Source organism: Mycteria americana, chromosome 9, assembly GCF_035582795.1.
Source record: "Mycteria americana isolate JAX WOST 10 ecotype Jacksonville Zoo and Gardens chromosome 9, USCA_MyAme_1.0, whole genome shotgun sequence".
Lineage (NCBI taxonomy): Eukaryota > Metazoa > Chordata > Aves > Ciconiiformes > Ciconiidae > Mycteria > Mycteria americana.
This window is the reverse complement of record NC_134373.1, coordinates 18,887,274-18,907,341: the sequence shown is the minus strand read 5'-3', so window position 1 is coordinate 18,907,341 and position 20,068 is coordinate 18,887,274. Positions and strand designations below refer to the sequence as shown.

General features: G+C 43.5%; 2 long non-coding RNA genes across 3 annotated transcripts in view; both read right to left on the bottom strand.

The window, feature by feature from the left end:
- Positions 1-6,086: 6,086 nt before the first annotated feature.
- On the bottom strand, positions 6,087-10,436 carry LOC142414821 (uncharacterized). The gene is made up of 3 exons (XR_012777221.1): positions 10,411-10,436; positions 7,270-7,340; positions 6,087-6,123 (listed from the first exon to the last, which is right to left on the bottom strand). It is a non-coding gene; the product is annotated as an uncharacterized LOC142414821 (long non-coding RNA).
- A 6,797-nt stretch (positions 10,437-17,233) lies between these two features.
- Positions 17,234-20,068, bottom strand: part of LOC142414318 (uncharacterized) — a 185,106-nt gene continuing 182,271 nt past the window's right edge. For both annotated transcript variants that reach the window (XR_012777017.1, XR_012777018.1), the window contains exon 4: positions 17,234-17,725. This is a non-coding gene — a long non-coding RNA (uncharacterized LOC142414318). The remainder of the gene's footprint in view (positions 17,726-20,068) is intronic.

Here is a 20,068-nt window from a genome sequence, read left to right as displayed (position 1 = left end):
TTTTCTTTGGGTTTTTTTTAAATGACTTGGTCTTATCCAGGCACAGAGCAGCTAAGTGTTACAAATTTTGAAAAGTCTTATGGGCCCAGAACAAGGTTTCTTGTCCGGCTCCAGGTCATTCCCCTCACCTCTGAAAGCGGGGAACTTGTGTGTGCTTAGTGCTGGGGCGTCAGGTCAGCTCCTGTATATTCAAACCCATATTTTGTGAGTTCTCTCTAGCACAGCTCCCAAAGGCAAGGCAACCCCCCAATCCTATTTAAAGCTGCCACATATTTTTGTGGAGGCTAGAAACAGGTCTTTGCCCTCCCTTCCCTGCCCTGGGTATAGGTATTTAGAGCTGCTTAAGATTCACTTGCAGAACACTACAAAAATTCAAGACCCTACTTATAGCATGTACAAGATTTTCTGGAAAAAAAAAAAGCCCAAACCCTGTAAAGAGATCTTACATTTCGTTCATCGTGGCATTTGCGTCTGCTCTGCTGGCAGAGAGCTCTAATTGTCAGGGACACAATAGGCTGTGCTCTTATCTATGATTAATAGACATGATCTTTCCAGAATGATAAATGCAGGTAGGTAAAGTCTCTGTGACTGTATCTACGCTACATCATAGATTATCAAAAACCCTACAATGTGGACATGATAATAAGCATCCATGGTGTCTAAAAGTGCTGGCTAAGAGTTCCTAATGTCTAGAATTTGATTTTTATGATTTTAATGAGGCTTTGTGTGGGAACGTCCTCCACAACATTGAAATTCAGTATTCAGCTTCTTAGCTGTTGCTCAACTCTGTTCTGGGGATTTCCCCCACGTTTCTTTTGAGATTCCCTTTAAGCAGAAAAAGGGGTCAGTGCCCCGAGGAGTGGGACAGCCTGGAGCTGCAGCACAAGTGTGCACCGTCCCCAGTGTGGGTCTTCCTGGGTGTGAAGAGGGACAAGTTGATATTCCTCACAGCAACTAGCAACCGTCTCTTCTTCCCCCTTGCCATGGTGGCACCAAACCCCTCATGTACATTTTCAGCACACCACCAGCTATGATTGTCATTGCTGAGGCAAGGGCTGTGGCAGGGCCCTGCCCGTCCCTTGGTCCAGCTCGGGGTGAGAAGAAAGCTCCTTCCCATGGCACGTCCTTCTCTTCCCTACGCATCCCGGGACTGCAACCCCCAGACAGCCTCCTGCAGGCTACATCGTGGCTGAAACAGGGGAGGGCCCACCACAGAGTTCTCCAAAAGTTCTTCAGAATCATTAGCTATGGGCTTACCTCTGCAGGGAGACAGGGTGCCATGCAAGACCTCCCTCCTGACTTTCTCCCTGCCCCAGGATAGAGTTTAATAATTATCATTAAAATGACAAAATACAGTAAGCAGGAAAACTACATGCTAGGTTTGGCTCATTCATTGCAACAGGAAGCCAACATTTAAATATGAAGTAAGAGTTTTGTTGTTCTAGACCAGCCCTGCCTGGCCTGTGCCACAGTACAAAGTTTGGATCTGAGTGCGAGAAAGCTTGAAGGTGCTCATCCTGATGATTTTGTTTAAATCATATTGCTAGTACAATGCTTTATTCACAGCCTGCTTTGGAAATCTTGTCTCTTGTTAAAAGCAAGAAGCCTTAGATAAGCCCAGGGGTGAAGGAGAGTGGGGTCACAGGGAATGGGGACACGCAGGCCTCGTTTCATGGGTGATCACACAGATCCGCACCAGACGCTCAATGGGAAGGTCAGTAAAACTCCAGAACGTTTTATCTTTCCCACCCATCTTTACTTCCTTGTGTGCTTTTTAGTGACTTCAAAGGAAAATATTCCCTGGTTTGTAGGCAACAGTACGTATTTTTAAAGGTGATGTGGCAACTGCCAAAGTAGCTATTGCCTTATGTGGATCAACAAAAGGAAATCAGGCTGGTGAAAATGTCTTAAGGCAAGGAAAGATAGGACTGAGAGCCCTCGCCCCTCTTCAAAGCCACAGCCAGTATAGAGTTTGCATTTGAATGGCTTTTCAACTAGATACAGGTGTCACAAACTGAGTCTTTTGGGAAACTCACACTGTTACAGCCCCTCAAGGGAAGCATTCGGAACAGTATTTTCTTTTTTTCTGATAGCAACGTTTCAGAAGGCTGAGGTCCTCTGAAAGTTGCTGCAGCAATGAACTACCGACATTAATATATCTCATGCTATCCAGTTATGAGGGGAAGAATGGTGGTTGCAAATGACAACCAGCATGATTAAAACCACGCATTAAAGAGATTAAGAATCTGCAAATGCTGTGGTACGTAAGATGCAGAGCACCACACTACTATGCAGATGGAAACATCTGTAGTAGAGATGTGACATTCAGAAATGTGCAACAAGTTTTTCAGATACTCTTGCAGCCTGAGACGCAGGCCACACACTGCGAGCAGATGGCTCCACTATGCTTCATCATACACAGAAACATTGATTTGTTGTCATGCCATGGTATAGATTTTTGTTGATAGCAGGTTAATGGCATTTGGCAGTAACCATTGTGGAGCCTTTTTTCCATTTTTTGGTGACATGGGTTATTTTTCCACAGAGGCACACAATGTGGTGCTAAGATGTCCCCTCTGGTATTTCCTCAGACCACCGTGGTAGGTTTGGGGAGTCTGTGAGGAGAGGAAAGGAGCAGCTCAGCTATTCTCTATTTGCATGGGAGCCAACCACCAAGCAGGAGGTTTTGGCTCACGCACAGCTGTCTGAGGCAAGCTTTGTGATGAGGAAGTTTTTGGTACTCAGATCCTGAGAAGCATTATTTGCAGTGTGTATATTCTGTACCAGGCAGCGTAAGAATTCAACATGGTGGAGAAACATACAAAATTGACATGAGGGTTGTATCTGCTTTTTTATCTCAAGTTTGTGGTAAACTTCCAGCCAGAGCAGTAATGGCCAGAAAAGCTTTGCAGTAAGGCTGGTCAGACTCCTACACCTCTTCCTCTTAGACAATTCCACCTCTAAAACTACTGATGGTTTTGCTTGCCTCCACGTTAGACAGAATCACAGAATCACAGAATCACAGAATCGCATAGGTTGGAAAAGACCTTTAAGATCATCGAGTCCAACCGTAAAGACAAGAGCAAACTACCCGGAGCTCAGGGTTGTGCTATCTGACAGCTCCAGCAAAGTTAGCGTGAGCCTGCCTGTGTTGCAGGCAGGCCAGATCTGTCCAGGTGCATCAAGCCTCTGTTCTGGTGTCCCTGACAAGTGACACCCTTCTGGGGAGAGCTGACAGTTATGTTCTGTGTCCGTGAAGCCTTATCCACTTAACCCACCAAAGCCTCTCTCTTCCATAGGGGCAACTGTTTTACTGAAATACTTCACCTGGCAGACCCAAATTAGGAATTTGTAAGAAAGAGGAGCAAAAAAGGTCTGATAAAGGATCTCCCTCAGAAAAATGTTTGAGTCCATGACTGGCTATGTCTACTTTATAAGTCATGTCTCTTAAGACCTTTTATTACATCAGGATTTATAATCTGTCTAATCACTAGGTTTCCTCCAAGATTAATTAGTTGCTACAGATATCCACTCCCCTTTCTGTATATCAACAACTCTTAATCTTGTAATGCATACCAAGGAAATATGGGGAAGCCCGTCTCCTAAATACTGATGATAACGACCAGGATGATAATATTCAAAGACATTTATTAAGCACATTTATTCCCATAAAGCACACAAGCCCTAGAATCTTTGGGTACAGAGATAAGGTATAAAAGGTTTTATTAACATGAATGAAGAGTCGTCTTCTATTTTTAAATAACAAAAGATAGAAAGAGTGAGAAGATGAATTATCAACAAGTTGAGAATTTGGCAGGCAGAAGTACTGTCAAAGAATCAACAGGGGAGAGGAATCAAAAATACGAAAGAATTTCTGGGAAAGCTGCAGAAAAACGCCCACTCTGAAGCCATGTGGGCATTATTGGATGACATATTAATGGAAGACCAAAATAATTACTTTTTATCAGCTCGAGGAGATTTTAATAGGTTGGACAACTGTAGAAGACATTTCAGGAGAACCTTTAGACTAGTCACCTGATTAAACAAAGTTAAGCACGTGTTTAAGGGACTTGCTGCCTTGGGATCTTAATTATTATGGACAATTTCCATGTGTCTGTTTGCTTTAACATTGTCTCCTGCTGGAGAACAGCTGGCTGCAAATGGGCTGGCAAGGTAAACAGAAACAGGCCTGCAATGCTCAGCAACTCAGACAAGTCTCATCACCAGCACAAATCTGTTGCCAACCTGACAAGCATAAAATGTCTTGGAAGGATCCACATTTCATAGCAGTTGTGTCTCGTGGACTGTGTCATAGTCCAGCAACAAGATATTCAGGGCATGGTGATACAGTCATTGTAGCATGTCAAATGTTGAGGAAAGAACATAGATCCTTACCAAATAATTTTTCTTCTGAAATATATAGGTCAATTTGGTGTTCGTGAATAAACCAATGCTCTGTTCGTCTACCGTGTAATGCTGGCAGAACTGGCTGGTGCTGTGTTAGTAAACCTTGACAGCTTATTGGTTTTGAGTTAATTGCTATTTGTTCAACTCCAAGAGTGACCCAGGTGATTCACAGGCTGATATGGAAAGAAAAAACTTACCCTGAAGAACATAAATAAAACAGTTGGAAAAAAGAAAGGGGGGGTAGCAGTGGATATAAGACAGTAGATCTGAGTTATGAACTAAGGGCTCAGTGTGTTGGGCTTTCAGTAGAGTCAGTCAAACAGCCAGGGATGTTGGTCATTCTGTTGCCAGAAGCTAATGTTCTTGTGCTGGGAAAAGACGAGAACTTAAATAGAAACAGTGATTATGTTTCTGTAGTTTCCTCCCAGAAGCCTTCTGTTTGTTCTTTTTTTGGTCCTGAGTTGCCCTGCATTGCTAACTGTACTATCATAAGGACCTAGCTGCAGTGTGTACCTGTGGGACACTTCTCCAGTGATGAGCAGCTGATAAAAATCACTCCGAACAGTAACCATTTTGCCTATTAAACCAGGGTGCAGGTCAAAACCACGGCTGGAATACTGGCCCAGATTTTGCATGCAATTTCATTGCCTCTCACAAAGCTTAAGTGTGTGCAGCTACCACTCTCCAAAACAAGGCCGTATTCTTGTACCGTGGTCTCCTGCTTTGGGAGCACAGGTTGATCGGTTAGGCAGACCTACTGGTCTATCTGTCTACATGCCTAACTTTTGAATGACTATTTGAGGTGAATCTCATTTAAACAAATATAAATAGAGCCATGTGAAGAAAAGGCTGCTGCTTGCATAGAGTTGAGTCACTCCATAGTTTGGACAGAGAGAAGATGTATAGAAAGAGATGAAAACAGATGTACTAGGGAAAGGTTATCTATAGTACTGAGTAGTGGAATAGATACTGGCAAAAGAAAGCAAATACCTAATGATGGTGCCAAGGTTTTGAGCCTGACAAGATAAGAGAGTCGAGATGACTGAGGAGACAGATGGGATGTGCCGGAGAAAATTAAGAGGAAAAAATAACGTGCTTTTGTTTTTGGAGAATGACAGTCTAATGTAGTCATCTAGGGCAGACAGCAGAAAAAGCAGCAGGGGCAAGGGTGCTGGATAAGACAAAGAGGCAAAAAGCAGGCTTTGAGGGGCAGTTGGAGAAGATGAAATTGAAAAAAGAGAGGAGTGGAAATAGAAGAAAACAAACAAACAAAAAACCAAGAACCACAATGGGGTAAAAGGGATTAGAAGACTGCAAGTACCTCACATTTGCCTTATCTACCTACCCATGAACTGATTGAAGTGTGCATTAAAGTACACAAATAAGGAGCTTCTCCCCTCATCCTCACAGATAAGCTCATCCTCATGAGCTAAGTATAGCGATGGAAGCCTGTTATAAACAACCTAGGACAGGTACTCAGCAGATGAACATGCAATAAAAATAAAAGTTAAAATATCAGCCTTTGAGGAGTGGCCCAGCTTATCAATGGCATGGGTTGCCTGATGCTCCTGTCTGTGCTCCCTCCATGGAGGTCGTACCTGGGAGGCATTGCCCTTGTAGCCTCCCTTTTCACAGGCAGCAGGACACCTCCATCTGCATGATTCTGGTCTCAGTAGTCATAAACTTGCAATGGACTGGCCTACTTTGCTGGCAGGGCTGAAGAATGAAGTGGAAAAATCTGAAATTATGTTCAAAGAGCAGAAATAGTGGTTTGGACTACCAGGTTTCACAGCAACTATATAGCAGCAACGAGACAAGTATAATTATGTTTTTTACTCTCATATTCCACAGAGACTTAATACTTCCCAGCATGTTGCCCTACCAATCAATAAATAACCAACATTTTCCTCATTTTATTAGTTTTCAGATTCATTCATTCCTTCCAGGTTCCTTATATTTTTTACTAACATACACCAAATAAGAAGTTTAATATTTAATCACTAGGATGGGGAGATCAGCATTTTTGGAAGTTATCAGACTCGAGCGCAATGGATTAAAAGGAAGAAACTGAGTTTCACTGCCGATTGCCATGTAAAGGCAAGGCCATACTTTGCCTTGGTTTGTCATTCTCTGGACTGGCTTCACCTAGCATGTACATGGAGAGAACGAGTATTTACAAAGCATTCTTGAAATCACAGGCACAAAAAGCATCATGAAAATATTAGTTCACACTTTTTTTGGAGCAGTGCATGACACTGCAGCAACCCTAGCACGATCATGCGCTCGCAGACCTCTCAGTGACCGGAGGAGTGTGCTGTGTAACTACCAAGTACGTTGCTACAGCTCCTGAATGGCACCATTTTGTTGTTAGAATGAACAAAGCATGCCTACGAGGGAGTGAAATGTAAGGTGCTGAGAGAGGAAAGTTTTCTGTGGTGTGCTGGGGGAATGCGGGCAGCATGGCTAACATGACAGGTCGTGATGAATGATGTTACACGAAGAGAGGCTGGGCCAGATGTGTGCATGCAGTGAACGTCTGTCCTCAATGAGCTGGGCAACTTAATGGGAGTGAGCAAAGAAAAGCTCCTTTCTATGATAGGAATTCCCCCCCCTCTCTTTGTCAGGACCTTTCATTTAAAAATGTTACTCTTGCAGCAAGGATGGCCATGGGCTACACTGCATTAACCTGTTTTGACACTAGGGTAACACAGCGGAACAGCTTCATCAGCAGGCCGGAGTGACACAGGCTCCCTCCAAATCAAACACTCAGAAACCGAAATGCTATTGAAGAAATAAGCACCACCTCAATTCTCGACAATTAGCAGAAGCAAATTTGACTCTAGCTATACACTGCCAACTCACTGAAATTGGTATTAGGTATTCAGAAATGCTGCACAATTAGAAGTGTCTTGATTGATCTTCTAGGATTGAATCTAAAGACAAAAAAGAAAAGACGTTTCACCTAAAGACAAAAAAGTTTTATTTCATTTGGGGAATTTAAAAGAATATCTTTGTTTATGCATAATTCTGATAAATAAAATACTTGACCGAAGCATTTTGCCCACCTCTGGTTAGCAATGCCATATCACTGAAATCTTTTATAAGCAGATAATATTTAGTTCCAGAACACAACTAACATCCTACTCTACTGACTATTTGGACATATTATTGACAGCAATATGTGGAGAGGAGTAAGGTTAAAGTGGTAATCAGGTAGAATTTAGCCCAGTAATCACACCACTTCTAAGACCAGTCATCCAGAAAAGAAGTTAATGAAACTACCAAAGTCTCCTCTGAGTAGAGATTTCCTTTACATTGTAGTTTCCCCTCTTTGCTAACAAAACATACCCTGACAATAGTAATTGGCATGGCAATACTATTGGCATGGCAACAATAAACACATGCCAATAGTAAAGACTTTTTTGTGTAGTTTTGCACCAAAATCTCCTGTGTCTTCCCGTACTGAGAAAGCTTTTTTATGTTACAGGCCATCCCCAGCACTGTTGGGAGAAAACGCATCATGGAGGGAGGTGTTAGGGCTGGGTGGGCTCAGCACCAGAGTAACGTGACGTTGTAGCCCATAGTGGTGAAATATAAACGTTAGAGGTAGCAATGTAAAAAAATATGGGCAGTCTGTGTGGCTCTAGACTGAAGAAAAGTGTGTGTAAAACTTGTAAAAGCATTCTGCAGCTTGCTGGTGGTCAGATATCTGGAAGAACAGCATTTTTGTACAGCTAAACACTATATAAAGTGGGTGATGGTGTGCCTTTCAGGTTTTCTTTCCTTTTGGCTGACAAAATTTCAAGCAGATTAACAATAAAATCAATTAATGTAAACTTTATGTGACTCTTCATTGGCTGTCAAGGACACCTAGGACCCACTAGCTAAAGCAGCATGTTCCCCTCCTGAACGCTTTTTTTACCTCAGTGTATTACAGTGAGTTGTCCTTTCAGTGGATGTTTGATGAGGAATCATGTTTTTCTGAGCCCTTTTTAAGACAGACAAAAATGAATTGCTCCCACTTTACTGACCTACATCAGGCAATTTATCCAAACATTGTAATGTAGTCGTATAGAAAAGTTATGGCAATTTCTTCACTGCTCAAACCATGTAGTGATTAACTTTATTTGTGCATTTATTTCAACATGCTAGAGATGTCAGTCATGGGGCTATACTTAAAGTGTATCAACAGTTCCCTTTTTCAGGCAATAATATTTCAGAAGGCTTTAATTTTGTTGTACCTAGGTGTAATCACAAGAGGAAATATGTCTTTAGCGGTGAATGAAAGTGGTTTGGATACATTAAAGTCACATATAAGCTCAAAATTAAAAGAAAAACCATTATCAGGACAGGATTTTATTACAAAACACTTGTAAGCAGCTTTGTATTTTAGTATTTTTATGTGGGTATACAACTGTCAGCAGTTTTCTTTCTATTTTCTTTCTCTTCTCTGGGTCACTGAGCAGAGTAACAGGTGAGATTTGTAGTTCTTTTCCACCTACTATGCTGTTAAATGTTCTTGCAGATATGCCCTTGATTTCCAATTTATTAGCTGATACAGAGTGTTATAAACTAGCACTTGTGTATACAAGAAATGGGAAATGGGGGACAGTACCAGAAAAAATTCTCAAAGTATTTTCAGTGCTTTGAAACAGTAAAATAGTAAAAATCATGAAATAGTATGTAAATCTTACTATTTCAGCTACAACACACGCCGACACGTACTGATATCTACCCCAGCCCTTCGATGGGAACCAGTGGCCATGCACAGCCTCACTGTGTTCACTGGAGCTTGCAGAACTAAGTGCAGGACCAGGGTTTCATGTTCTCCTGGCTCTGCTCATGCTGAGGAGTACCTTTCCTACTGCAGTCAACCGAAGAACCTGCTTATTTAAGTCAAGAAAGTAGAATCTGGCCTTTGGCAGATAGTCTTGCCATTTCCCATGGAGTAAGTAATGATCTAAAATGCACAATAAAACACACATTAAATGATAGTCGTGGAGTGAATGTCACGATTGTTACAAGGTCCAGACGCAATATATTGGAGAGCGAGCGCAGCATTACGTGTTCACAGTCCGCATCAATTGCAGGGTATCTTGTGTCAGCATTTGTTGCCGTCACTTCAGGAGGAGCTTGCGTGCAATGGTCAGAGCACTCAGCTCAGAATGGGCTCTGCCAGCCCTGGGGCTCGATCCTGCTCCCAGTCCTTACATCACACCCCAGAGCTGAGAAAGTTAAAACTCATCCAAACTGGTATTTTCTTACACTGGCTGGCAAAACTGGCCAAGCAGATCACCAAGGACTACACTGGCCTTCCTAAAAGGGGCATGGCAACTTGCAGTCCCAGTGTACTAGCAAGGTCTGAGGAGTGAGTTCATTAAGGCTGAGTCCATGGTATTTCTGGCCCTGTCTTGTATGGGGATAACAGGATCCGATAGGAATAGGAATAAATTAAAATCAGCAAACTTTTGTTAGATTTTGAAGTGACAGTGTCACTGATGGATGGATGGATGATGATGAAAAATGGTGGTGGCACTTTAGAGGCCCTCAGTGATCCACATCACAGTCAGACTCACCATCAAGAGTCATACATAACTAGGTAAAAATGCACTTTTTGGAATAACTAAATATGTCAGCCTTTGGCAAATACTATGTAGGGGGTTTTTTTGGTCTCAGAAGTAAATAATGCATGTTTATAACCATCAAGAAAATTTTCTGCTTTCCCCTCTTCACTTCATATCATCATAAGAAGAAATGACACAGAGAACTATTGTCCAATTAAATAGACTGACTGATGCTTTTAACATTGATATTTCTTTTTTTTATTCTTCTGCACTTGGAAATCATAGAAAAGAAGTAGCAGCTATACAAGTTCAAAGCACTTTCTGGCACTGGATGTCATTAGAGATATTTCAGCTGTTCTTCCTGCTCTGACGGCTCTGGCTTTCACATGCAGCATGCTCTAAACACTAGTAAGCAGAGAATGGATGACAGTTTACTCACAAAGTTTTGGTGTAAGTATATACCAGAAGGGGTGTGCCTTCCGATTTGTTTTCAAAATTCTGCTAGCTTTGCTCACACCGCAGTCACGTGAGCTCTGAGGCAACCAAGACGCTTCACTGGTTAATGGACTGAATGTGTTAACCTTGCAGCAGGGGTGGGTGTGTGTTTCAGTGGGTGCTGCTGAAGAGCCCCGAGCGAGGCAGAACTGCAGGGTGGCAGAGGGGCTCCAGCCCATGTGGCTGGATCCATCCTGAGACCTCGCTCCCAGGGTCCAAAAGTTACAGCTCTTCAGAAGGAGCTCTTTAGCTCATCTGCTACAGGAACAGTGACACAAGAAGAGGCTTTACTGTCCAGAACGACCAGGACGTCATACATTCAGCTTCATTCTGTCTTAGATTGCCAGGTACCCTGATGTAACTGGCTGTATGGTTTGTGCAAGAAAATTCCCTTCCCAGACAAAACTCTCCACTGACAAAATATTGCAGCTGCTGTTAGAAAAAAAATGGGACTAATGGTCTCACCATTACCCATACTAGGATAAGGCCAAAGCAGGTATCTGTCACTCGCCATCTTATTTTTTATCTCTCTTGCTAATCATCAAAATTTCTACCCTCCTAAACATGTCAGTCTCCTTCTTCCCATAGCACTCCACATCATCCTGTATTGCTTTATTCTGATGTGGGCATAAGCCAGATTCTTCAGTGAAAGACAGAAATCCTAGATCCACCTGTATTCCTTCTGCTTATTCCCCATTCACCTCCCTCACAGGGCACACCGAGTCTGTGCTGATTCAGCAAAGTCCCCAATGCAACACCAGGGAGCAGAGTGACAGGAATGAGATGTCCTGGTACCAAACTGCGATGTGCCCTTTCCCCGGGAATGCGCAAGGCCTGATAAGTTTGCATTTCCTCTGCACATGGATGGACTCCACCAGCAGGATAAGCAGTTCAGCCGGTCATTTGTGTTGACAGGGCTTGCCATTTAATAGTTAATATTGTCTTGCACTGAACGCATTGTTATCAGGCCTCTAAGGCATCGCATTTGATGGGCACAATTCACACTTCTCAGAACCATTATTCCAAGCTTCCTGCCAGCTCCTTAGTTTACTCAGGCGTCGTATTTGCAAGGTTATTTTTGCAGCGACAAAGGCTGGAAACGTAAGGCCCGGTTCTCTGCCAGAAAGAACTGGCGCAGTCGGGCTGCCTGTGCCCTGGCTGCCTGCCTGCGCGCTGGGGCACCGCTGGGGCAGCGGAGGGGCTGGGGAAGCCAGGCTGCCCCAGCAGGCACTCTCGCAGCTCTGCTCACAAGCCAGGAGTCAGCCAGGCACACTGATGTGTCTCTCCTTCAGGCCCGTGGTAAAACACTTCTGGCAGCTTGAAAGCCATGAATTTTCTTACCCGGCTTTTCATTATGAAAATCTCCGATTTCTTTTTTTCTTTAGCGCTGTAGCCAGGTGGGTGTCGGGCTCCCTCTTCACTCAGGCTGCGCGACCTGGGCTTTACTGTCCTACCAGAACTACAAGTTTGATATCCACCGGCAGTGACTTGCGGATGAGAATCACGCAGCAGCTGATAACATTGTATTGAAGGCGGGTAAATACAGGACCCAAGACACAAAGTATCATGAGCCACAAACTGAAGGGAAGGAGGGGAAGCTAAGCATGAGACAAAAACACTGCTCTGTACTTCAAAGTCAGGAAATAAGGACATTCTTTCAAAACAGCAGATTATGAGTATGGAAAATTACCTACAACCAGGAAAATGTGAAGCTAGTATTTTCAGGATTATATTTGTTCCAGTTTAATGGGCTGTATCTGGTATATATTAAAAGAGTCCTAAGCAATGCTGCTGTAGTCAAAGATAGGTCAGGTTTTTTCGTTGTAAACACAAATTTCAGGGCATATAGTTCAGCCGTGCAAATCCACACCAGCCTAAGCCTGTGATATAACTACCATGCCTGGGTGTGGTTCCTCCTCCGCTACACAAGACTATACAAACCAGCTATGTTGCTTTTACTTAAAGAACAATAAGTAAAAAGACATTTATTTGGGCTCAGTTCAAATATTGCCCATTTTCCCTTTGACGAGAAAGAGAAGGATTTAAAATAGAGATGGGAATTTCAGAACAAGTTCTTTCTCTAAGAATGTTCGCTACTTGCTATGGATGTGGATCCACTCATTTTCATAATTATTTCCAATGTGGAGTTCTGTCAGCATCTGGCACTGTCAGTGGGATATTACTGGAAAATACACAGTGAAGAGTTTAGTCCAATGAGGATATTAGGTCCCAAAGATACTAGTGTGGCTTTCCACTTTAAGATATGCAGAGTGCAGATTATGCTGCTAAACAGTAGCAACAGATCTTGTCTACATATGGAGTTATTCCTTCAAAATCATGTCTGGATCCTCCCTGTTCCAGAAGAAAAGTGTGTTTGATGCTATGCTTAAGTCATTTTCACTGTGAATTAAAATAACTGAAAGGAAGAAGTTTTATTCTACAGTAAGTGAGTCCATACACAGAGTTATTTAAATATCTTTTGCATTATACAGTCACATCCTACCATAATCTAGCTCTGAATTGCAGATAATATTGTATTTATAAAGTATACATTCTCAAGGGATGAGAAATATTGCTCAAAACGCCATCCAAATGTTGAAAATATAATATTGACACTGGATAGGTGCCATCCTTGTCTGGCAGGCTAATGGATCAGAAAAAACTGTCTGTGAAAAGACGACTGTGGGAGTGTCTGGGAGTCCAGCAGTTTCTTTCCCCCCTCCATTTTTAACAAAATTGTTCTTCTTGGTGTTACGGTTTAAATCAGATTTTAAGAAGTCCATTATGATGCATCTGTTTAAAATATCAAGGGGAAGCACAATTCAATAACACTAAATGTGCAAAAGCGAGGGCTGTGAATTAATACTGTCTCTCCTGCTTAACTAACTGCCTCTTGTGTTAAAGCATCATTGACGTACAATTTCACATCTCCATGGCCCTAAAGAGTGTCACGAACTGTAAATAGCCAGTTGTGCCTTTGAATGTCTTCCCATGCCCTTGCGTCGTCCAGATCAGACCTGGTGGTCTTACATACAGTAATGTATCCAACCTTGTTGATTTTAAGTTAATATTTTAGTTGAGTTATGCTGTAGTTACAGGAAATCAAAATGTTGTACAGCTATTTGTCTTTTTGGCAGTTTACACTTAGTGTTGCCAATTATATTACCTGGAGAAAAAAACCAGATAGCAACCCATGCAAATCATTTGTAGAGGAGCTAATTTCTATTTCTTCTAAAGCCAATTTTAAATCTCCGCCATATGGCTGATGCAAAATATTACAATGCAGTCGATGAAAATGTGGCTCCAATGAAGTCAATGAGTTTTGTGACTGACTTCAGGAGAGCCAAGATTTCATCCATTATCTATTTCTGTAGCATAGGACCCAGCTGTATTACAGTAAAAAAAAAAAAAATCCAACAACAAAAGCCCGAAGCCATTAATCAACTCAGAAAGATCTGGTTAATGTATTGCAAGCTAGGCCTCTGTTGGATGGTGCGTGCCTTTAAATTCTGCAAGCACTTAAAGAAACCCTGCAAAAGAAGCGACGCATGTGCAGCCCCAGTCCCTGAGCCCAGACAATATCCATCCTGCCTGCTGCAAGCATCGTGGTCTGCTGTAACTGTGCTTTTCTTCCTCACCCTTTGAGGCCCTTCTGACAGGCAGACTGCAAACTTCCCTAGGCAGGACTCCTGCGTTCGCTTGTCGCAGCTGGAGGTGCAAGGCACAATGTCGGATATTGAAAGGCGCGGCGCTGAAGCTGGATGTAAACAACATGAGTTCCAGCCTTGCCCAGTGCAGGGTCAAACATTTGCCCATCGGACCTTTATTGTGTCCGTTTAAACATAACCTATAGTTGCCTTTAGTATCTTTTTTTTTTTTAATTTTACATCACATTAGGCTGATATAAAAATTCTGTTGTCAAAGTAATGTTGCATACTCAAAACCACCTGCCATAAATTAGAACGCTAAATTTAGGAAAAAAAAAAAAGTGTCTCTCACCACTGAAACCTGGATCCTGCACACATAAGCACGTACCCTGATTCATGTCCGTAAACCCCACGGAGCAAGTGGGATTGTTCACACAGTGATACTGTACACATACTTGCTCAGGCAGAGTGCAGCACAAAATAGCAAACAGCTGATCAACCAGATGACAGAGTTAGGTTTTTAAAGAACGTATTTAAAAATAAAGGTGGTGTGGCTCCGCACACCATAGCATAAAGAGGGATTTCCTGGGAATATTCCCAAAATCCAACAAATATTAGAATCGATCCTGAAGAGCCTTTCAGTAATGCAAACTAACTCCCCAACCCCTTCATTTCATTTAAAAACTCTTCAAAGTTCTGTAGGCGCGCACACACCTTAGCCACATGTATGTGGAATTCTGTAATGCTTCGCTGACTTTTTAATTCATATAAGTTCAAAGCTTTGATCACACTGCTTCTACACTTTCTGTTTGCATTTTTGCAGTCTTTACAGTATATCTGGTGACTGAAGACTGAAAATGTCATTAGAGGGCAAAGAAAATCGTTATTTAGTGTTCATTGAAAACTTGTGTATTTCCATAGATGGTTCAGAGCTCAGATTTTTTTAAAACACGGTAGACAATGTGATGCGGTCATTTGCTTTGGCGTAAAAGGTACAACTTCTTTCTGTGAGCATTACTAATTGCAGTCATTACTGTAAAATTATTGAAGATTTATATAAGAATCTGAGATGGAAGAAAAGCAAAGCTTTTTGCTATTTATTCAAATGTATTTTATTTCTGTAATTTGTCAGTAAATATATATATGAATTACACAGTAATATCCTCATTCTTTTAATCAGAGGTGATGAACATAAGGGCATATAAAACATTACAAGTTTTGAATCAGTGAGATAAATATACATTGTACGGCTGTATGGTCTGCATATGCACACAGGTCTAGCCAACTTTATGTACAAACAGAAATACCTATTTTTAGAAACCAGTCTTAATTTAAGACAGTCGAGCTAAAGCAGGCACTGCTTTACACTATACCCACAACTTTCCCATTAATTTATATGACTCAAAATAAAGCAAAATCCTGTTTATGGTTTTTCTTTTTAACCCTACCTTAATACACACTGTCTAGATCCAAAATTACTAAAGTGCAGTTTACCTACAGAGTTGTTAGAATTTCTACTAAAAATAACTTCATGGTTATTTTTTTCCCCTGAGTGAGAACAAAGCTCTTTGTTCCTGCTCATATACTGTACGTCTTTAAGCCAATTTTTGCCTAAAGATCTCTCACTGCCTGCTCCCCGTCGGGGCTGGGCCGGCTGCACTTCTGGTCCACTTTTACAGCGTGCACCAGCCCGGGCTCAAAGACAAGCCAGGCTTAGGCAGCAAGTCACTATTTTTCGTACAGTAGTTGGCCTTGAACATCAGCCTTGCCACATGAGAGTCAGTTATCCTCTTCACCTGAATAAAATGAAACTTAAAATATTTTCTACCCACAAATCCGAAGGCAAGTTCCTTGGTTTATTACTATTTTATCCTCCCCGCTCCACCCCCGCCCCGCGTTCAGTTTCGGGCGGCTTTGCCAAGCGGCTCCATGTGACGGGAGCACGGTCGCTTCCTTCCCGGCCAGCCGCAGGTAAATCCCGGTGCAGCCCCAAAGGACCGACATCCCGAGGGGGGAGCGATGCCTCGCGAACCTGGCATCGCCGCCTCATCCGCTTCCTCACTGCCCAACCCCAGCAGCAGGGCGCTGCCGGCGCCAAAGCCAGCCCGGATACAAGCGGTCCCCCCGCCCCGGCGCACGGACAGCCGGCACGGCACGGCGCGGCGCGGCGCGGGGGGAGCGCGGCGAGCGGCGGCAGCCCGTCCCGTCCCGTCCCGTCCCGTCCCGTCCCGCCGCGTCCCCCCGCCCCGCCGCGGCCGTGCCTGGCGGTGCTCGTCCCTCTCCCTGCCGCTGTCCCTGTCCCGGCCGTGCCTTCTCCCTGCGCAGCACCGACGGCAATGGAAAGGTTGAACTTACTTGGCTCCTGCGGCGGGCCCCCGGAGGCACGGAGGGCGAGCACTCTCTGCCGCCTCGCCCCCGGCGCGGGACCCCCTGCCCTTGCCCCTGCCCCTGCCGCTGCCCCTGCCCCGGGCGCGGGGGCGCGGAGCCGGTGCGGCGGCGGGGAGCGGCGCGGACGAAGCCGCCGGGAGCCCGCTCCGCCGCTGCCTGCCCCGCCGGGCGCCTTCCAGCCCAGCTCTACCCGCATTGTTTTCCTCGCTCCATTTTTTTTTTTTTTTTTTTTGATTTGCACGAAAACGCCAAAATCCCTGTAAATGGCTCATTTCTGGGGTGGGGGAGCGCTCCCGGCGGCCCGCGGGGCTGCTCCGGGGGTCGCGGCGCGGCGCGGGGCCCGCCGCATTCCCGCTCCCACAGCGCCGCCTGGCGGCCGCCCCGCGCCCCGCCGCGCTCCCGCCGCGCCCCGCGCCCCGCGCCCCGGGCCCGCCCGCAGCCCGCCCGCCCGAGCATCCCCGCCGGCCCGCCCGTAAAACGCGAGGATCGCCATAAACTAACCCCCCGTGACCCATATGTAGTTCAAGTGCAATCTTTCTCCCCCCCCCCGTTTTTTTTTTCCCGGATCCTCTTTTAAACCCACTCCACACTGCCGCGCTGTCTATTACATGCTAATTTAATTTTACTATGGACGATATTTTCCGCATTTGCTGAGGACAGTAAATTTTGTAGTTTATGTTATTTCACTTTTTATGACTTTTTAACACTTAATAAAATTTTATTAGAGCACTTTTGTGTTTACAAGGCCACAAAACTCTTGGCAGGTTGTCAGAAGTCCTTTTTATTATGATCCTACTGATATACTGCGAGTAATGAAATAATCATGTCCAGAAATGTATCAAAGGCCAGAGGGATTATCCAATTTAATGGCTCTACAGATGCGCTGTGAGGGATACGGACAGGCAACGCGTCGACAGGCTAAAAAGCGTGTGCGAGGAGGAGGCAGACCTGCTTAATTTCTTTCCCATTGCAGGCTGGTTCTGCGCTGTCCTAAAGGCTCCGTGCTTGGTCATGTGACTCCAGGCGCTTTCAAGAAAAAAGGATTTATTCTGTTGCAAAAAGCTCTTTTCTTTTTATTCTTCTTAGGTGTGCATCTAGTGCTGATGTGCTTGCTCTGGTGTTTCCGCTGCTTGCGACGTCCATTAAAATAGAATTTACTGGAACACACCCAATGTCATCGTGCCATTGTGCAGCAAACAGTGGCTTTGGGTGTTAGGATTAGGTCTTGCAGCCAAAAAAGAAAAAAATGGAAAAAAAAAAGACCAAAATAAACAAACATAAATACAAAATCAGAGGCAGAACAAGCTGGGGAGATCAAATATAGGCGAGATATTTTACAGTATTCTGTGAAACGATTGCTTTTTGCTTTTGTCTTTGCACGGGTAGGGTTGCGGGAGCGCTCTCGTTTGTGCGTGTGCCTTCGTTCCACAATGGGCTGTTTTTCTGCACTGCTGTCGGGGCTATAGCCTGAGATACTGCAGCTGTTTTTAAGGTCATTTCCTTTTATTTTAAATAATTGTTCATTTAACATATGTTGTTAAACTTATTCTTGCGTCAAAAGGAGGCGATTATACTTCCTGACCCTGAAAGCAAGGTGGGTGGCTTTGTTTTACAATTAAATTCGCTGTGTTCAATTTCATATTTTTCTTTCTCTGCTGTTTCCTAAAGAGCGTGCCAAAAAAGACAAAAGGCAGCAATGATACCAGGAACACTTCAGTGCCAGTCTTGTCTCTTTAACACACATTGTTCCAAACTTTTAAGCTTCGCAGGGACACCAGAAAGATAGTCTTTCACCATTTTACAATTAGTTGTTTAATTCACTGTGATTTAAAACCTGCCCCATTAAAGTCTGCAACTAGAACGTATTTCACAATTTCCAAAGTAGAAGGAGCACTTTTTTCTTCCAGCACAAACATATGTAGCATATTCCAAGGTATCTCATGATACTGCCAGTAGGGATTTCTTTTAAAGAAAACAGGTACTATCTGTGTGTTTTTAAAATATATTTGAATAATTTGCAAGGACTTTACAAACAGACCTGAAGACAAGGTTAGAAATTATCAAAGAATTTATCTTTGAAATCATGACAATATATTAGTGGGCCACATGTTGGTATATTTATTCATATCGTGAATCTGCCTCACCTTGGAAGAGTGCCTCCAAAATCAGCGGGGCTTCTGGAGGAGTTAAAATAACATACAGTGTTAGTAAATACACCAGAACCTGGCCCAGGAGAAGTAATATAAATCATTAAATGCAGTCTAGCTTCAGGACAGAAGTTTTGTTTTTCTAGAACAATATCATCTACTGTAAATCATATGTTTGCAGGTCAAGGTCAATTTAAACTTCTTAAACCTTTAACAGGCATCAAACTGGAAACCTGCAGGATGAAATGATGTGGTGAAAGAAGTGATGGACTGGAAACTGTTAACCTTGGAAGAGCAGTGTTTGCTATTGTTCTTTGGAGAGAAAGAGCAAACTTAGAAATGCCTTGAGTATAAATATGTAAACGTGCCACAGATTATTTAATCAATGAAGCATCTAACTAATTTAACCCTTTCCCGGGGGCTTCACTTTTTTCCTGGAACATCTGAAAAGGCCTGAGGAAGCAAGTACACCATTCCCACCATCATGGAAACAGAAACAGAGAGGCAGGATTCAGTAACTGGACCTGGGCTGGTGCCTAGGTGAGGTGTGCAAGGCTAGCAAGAATGTCCTGGCTGAAAGAGGACAACCTCGGTGGAATAATTTAAGGGAGCAGCATGCTCCCTTAAATGTCCCCAGCATGCACAAATGCCAGCCCCGGGAGAGGTCCCTCAGGCACCAACGGGCACCCTCAGGTCAGCTCTGTGGGGAGGGACATTCCCCTCCACCGAGGATGGCCTGAAGACGCTATTAGAGGCATGGGGAACGCGGGTCCGGGGGGAAATCTGTGGACACTCTGTTACTGTATTTACGCAGAACCCCTGTTTATGGCCTGGTTACTCTCTTTAATAGGCCACCAAGCAGGCGCACTAGTGAAATGAAGCATACTCTGGGCACACAGTACATTGCCGAATCTACTGATGCTCTGGTGAAAATGAGAAGATACATATTAATAATTTTAATGGACCAAATCCTACACCTATTCAAGTCAATGGAACCTGTGCCATTGTCCACAATGAGACTAAAAGTGCAGTCATGACTAATTAGTTATTAATAGGCATTTACCTATGAGCTTTGTAATGACTTTGTACTATCAAAAGCACAAAGCTGGGCTATGGTATGCTGCAGACTGATGGAATGAATAATAGTAGTTTAACAATTTATCATACGCATATTTACATGTGACATGGCAACAGCCTTTTTCATAAAACAACTACGAAAACAATAAATTATGAAAATCAATCCAGAAGTCTTTAATTAAAGAAGACAAGATGTTCTCTAAGAGCCATTTGGGTTTTAGCTACAGAACTCCTATGGGTTAGAGTGGGATTTGTACAGTTAAATCCCATTCAAATTCCTGAAAACAAAGTTAAGGTTGATGATGAAGCCACAAAGTCAAGTACACTCCCTTCTGAAATCTAT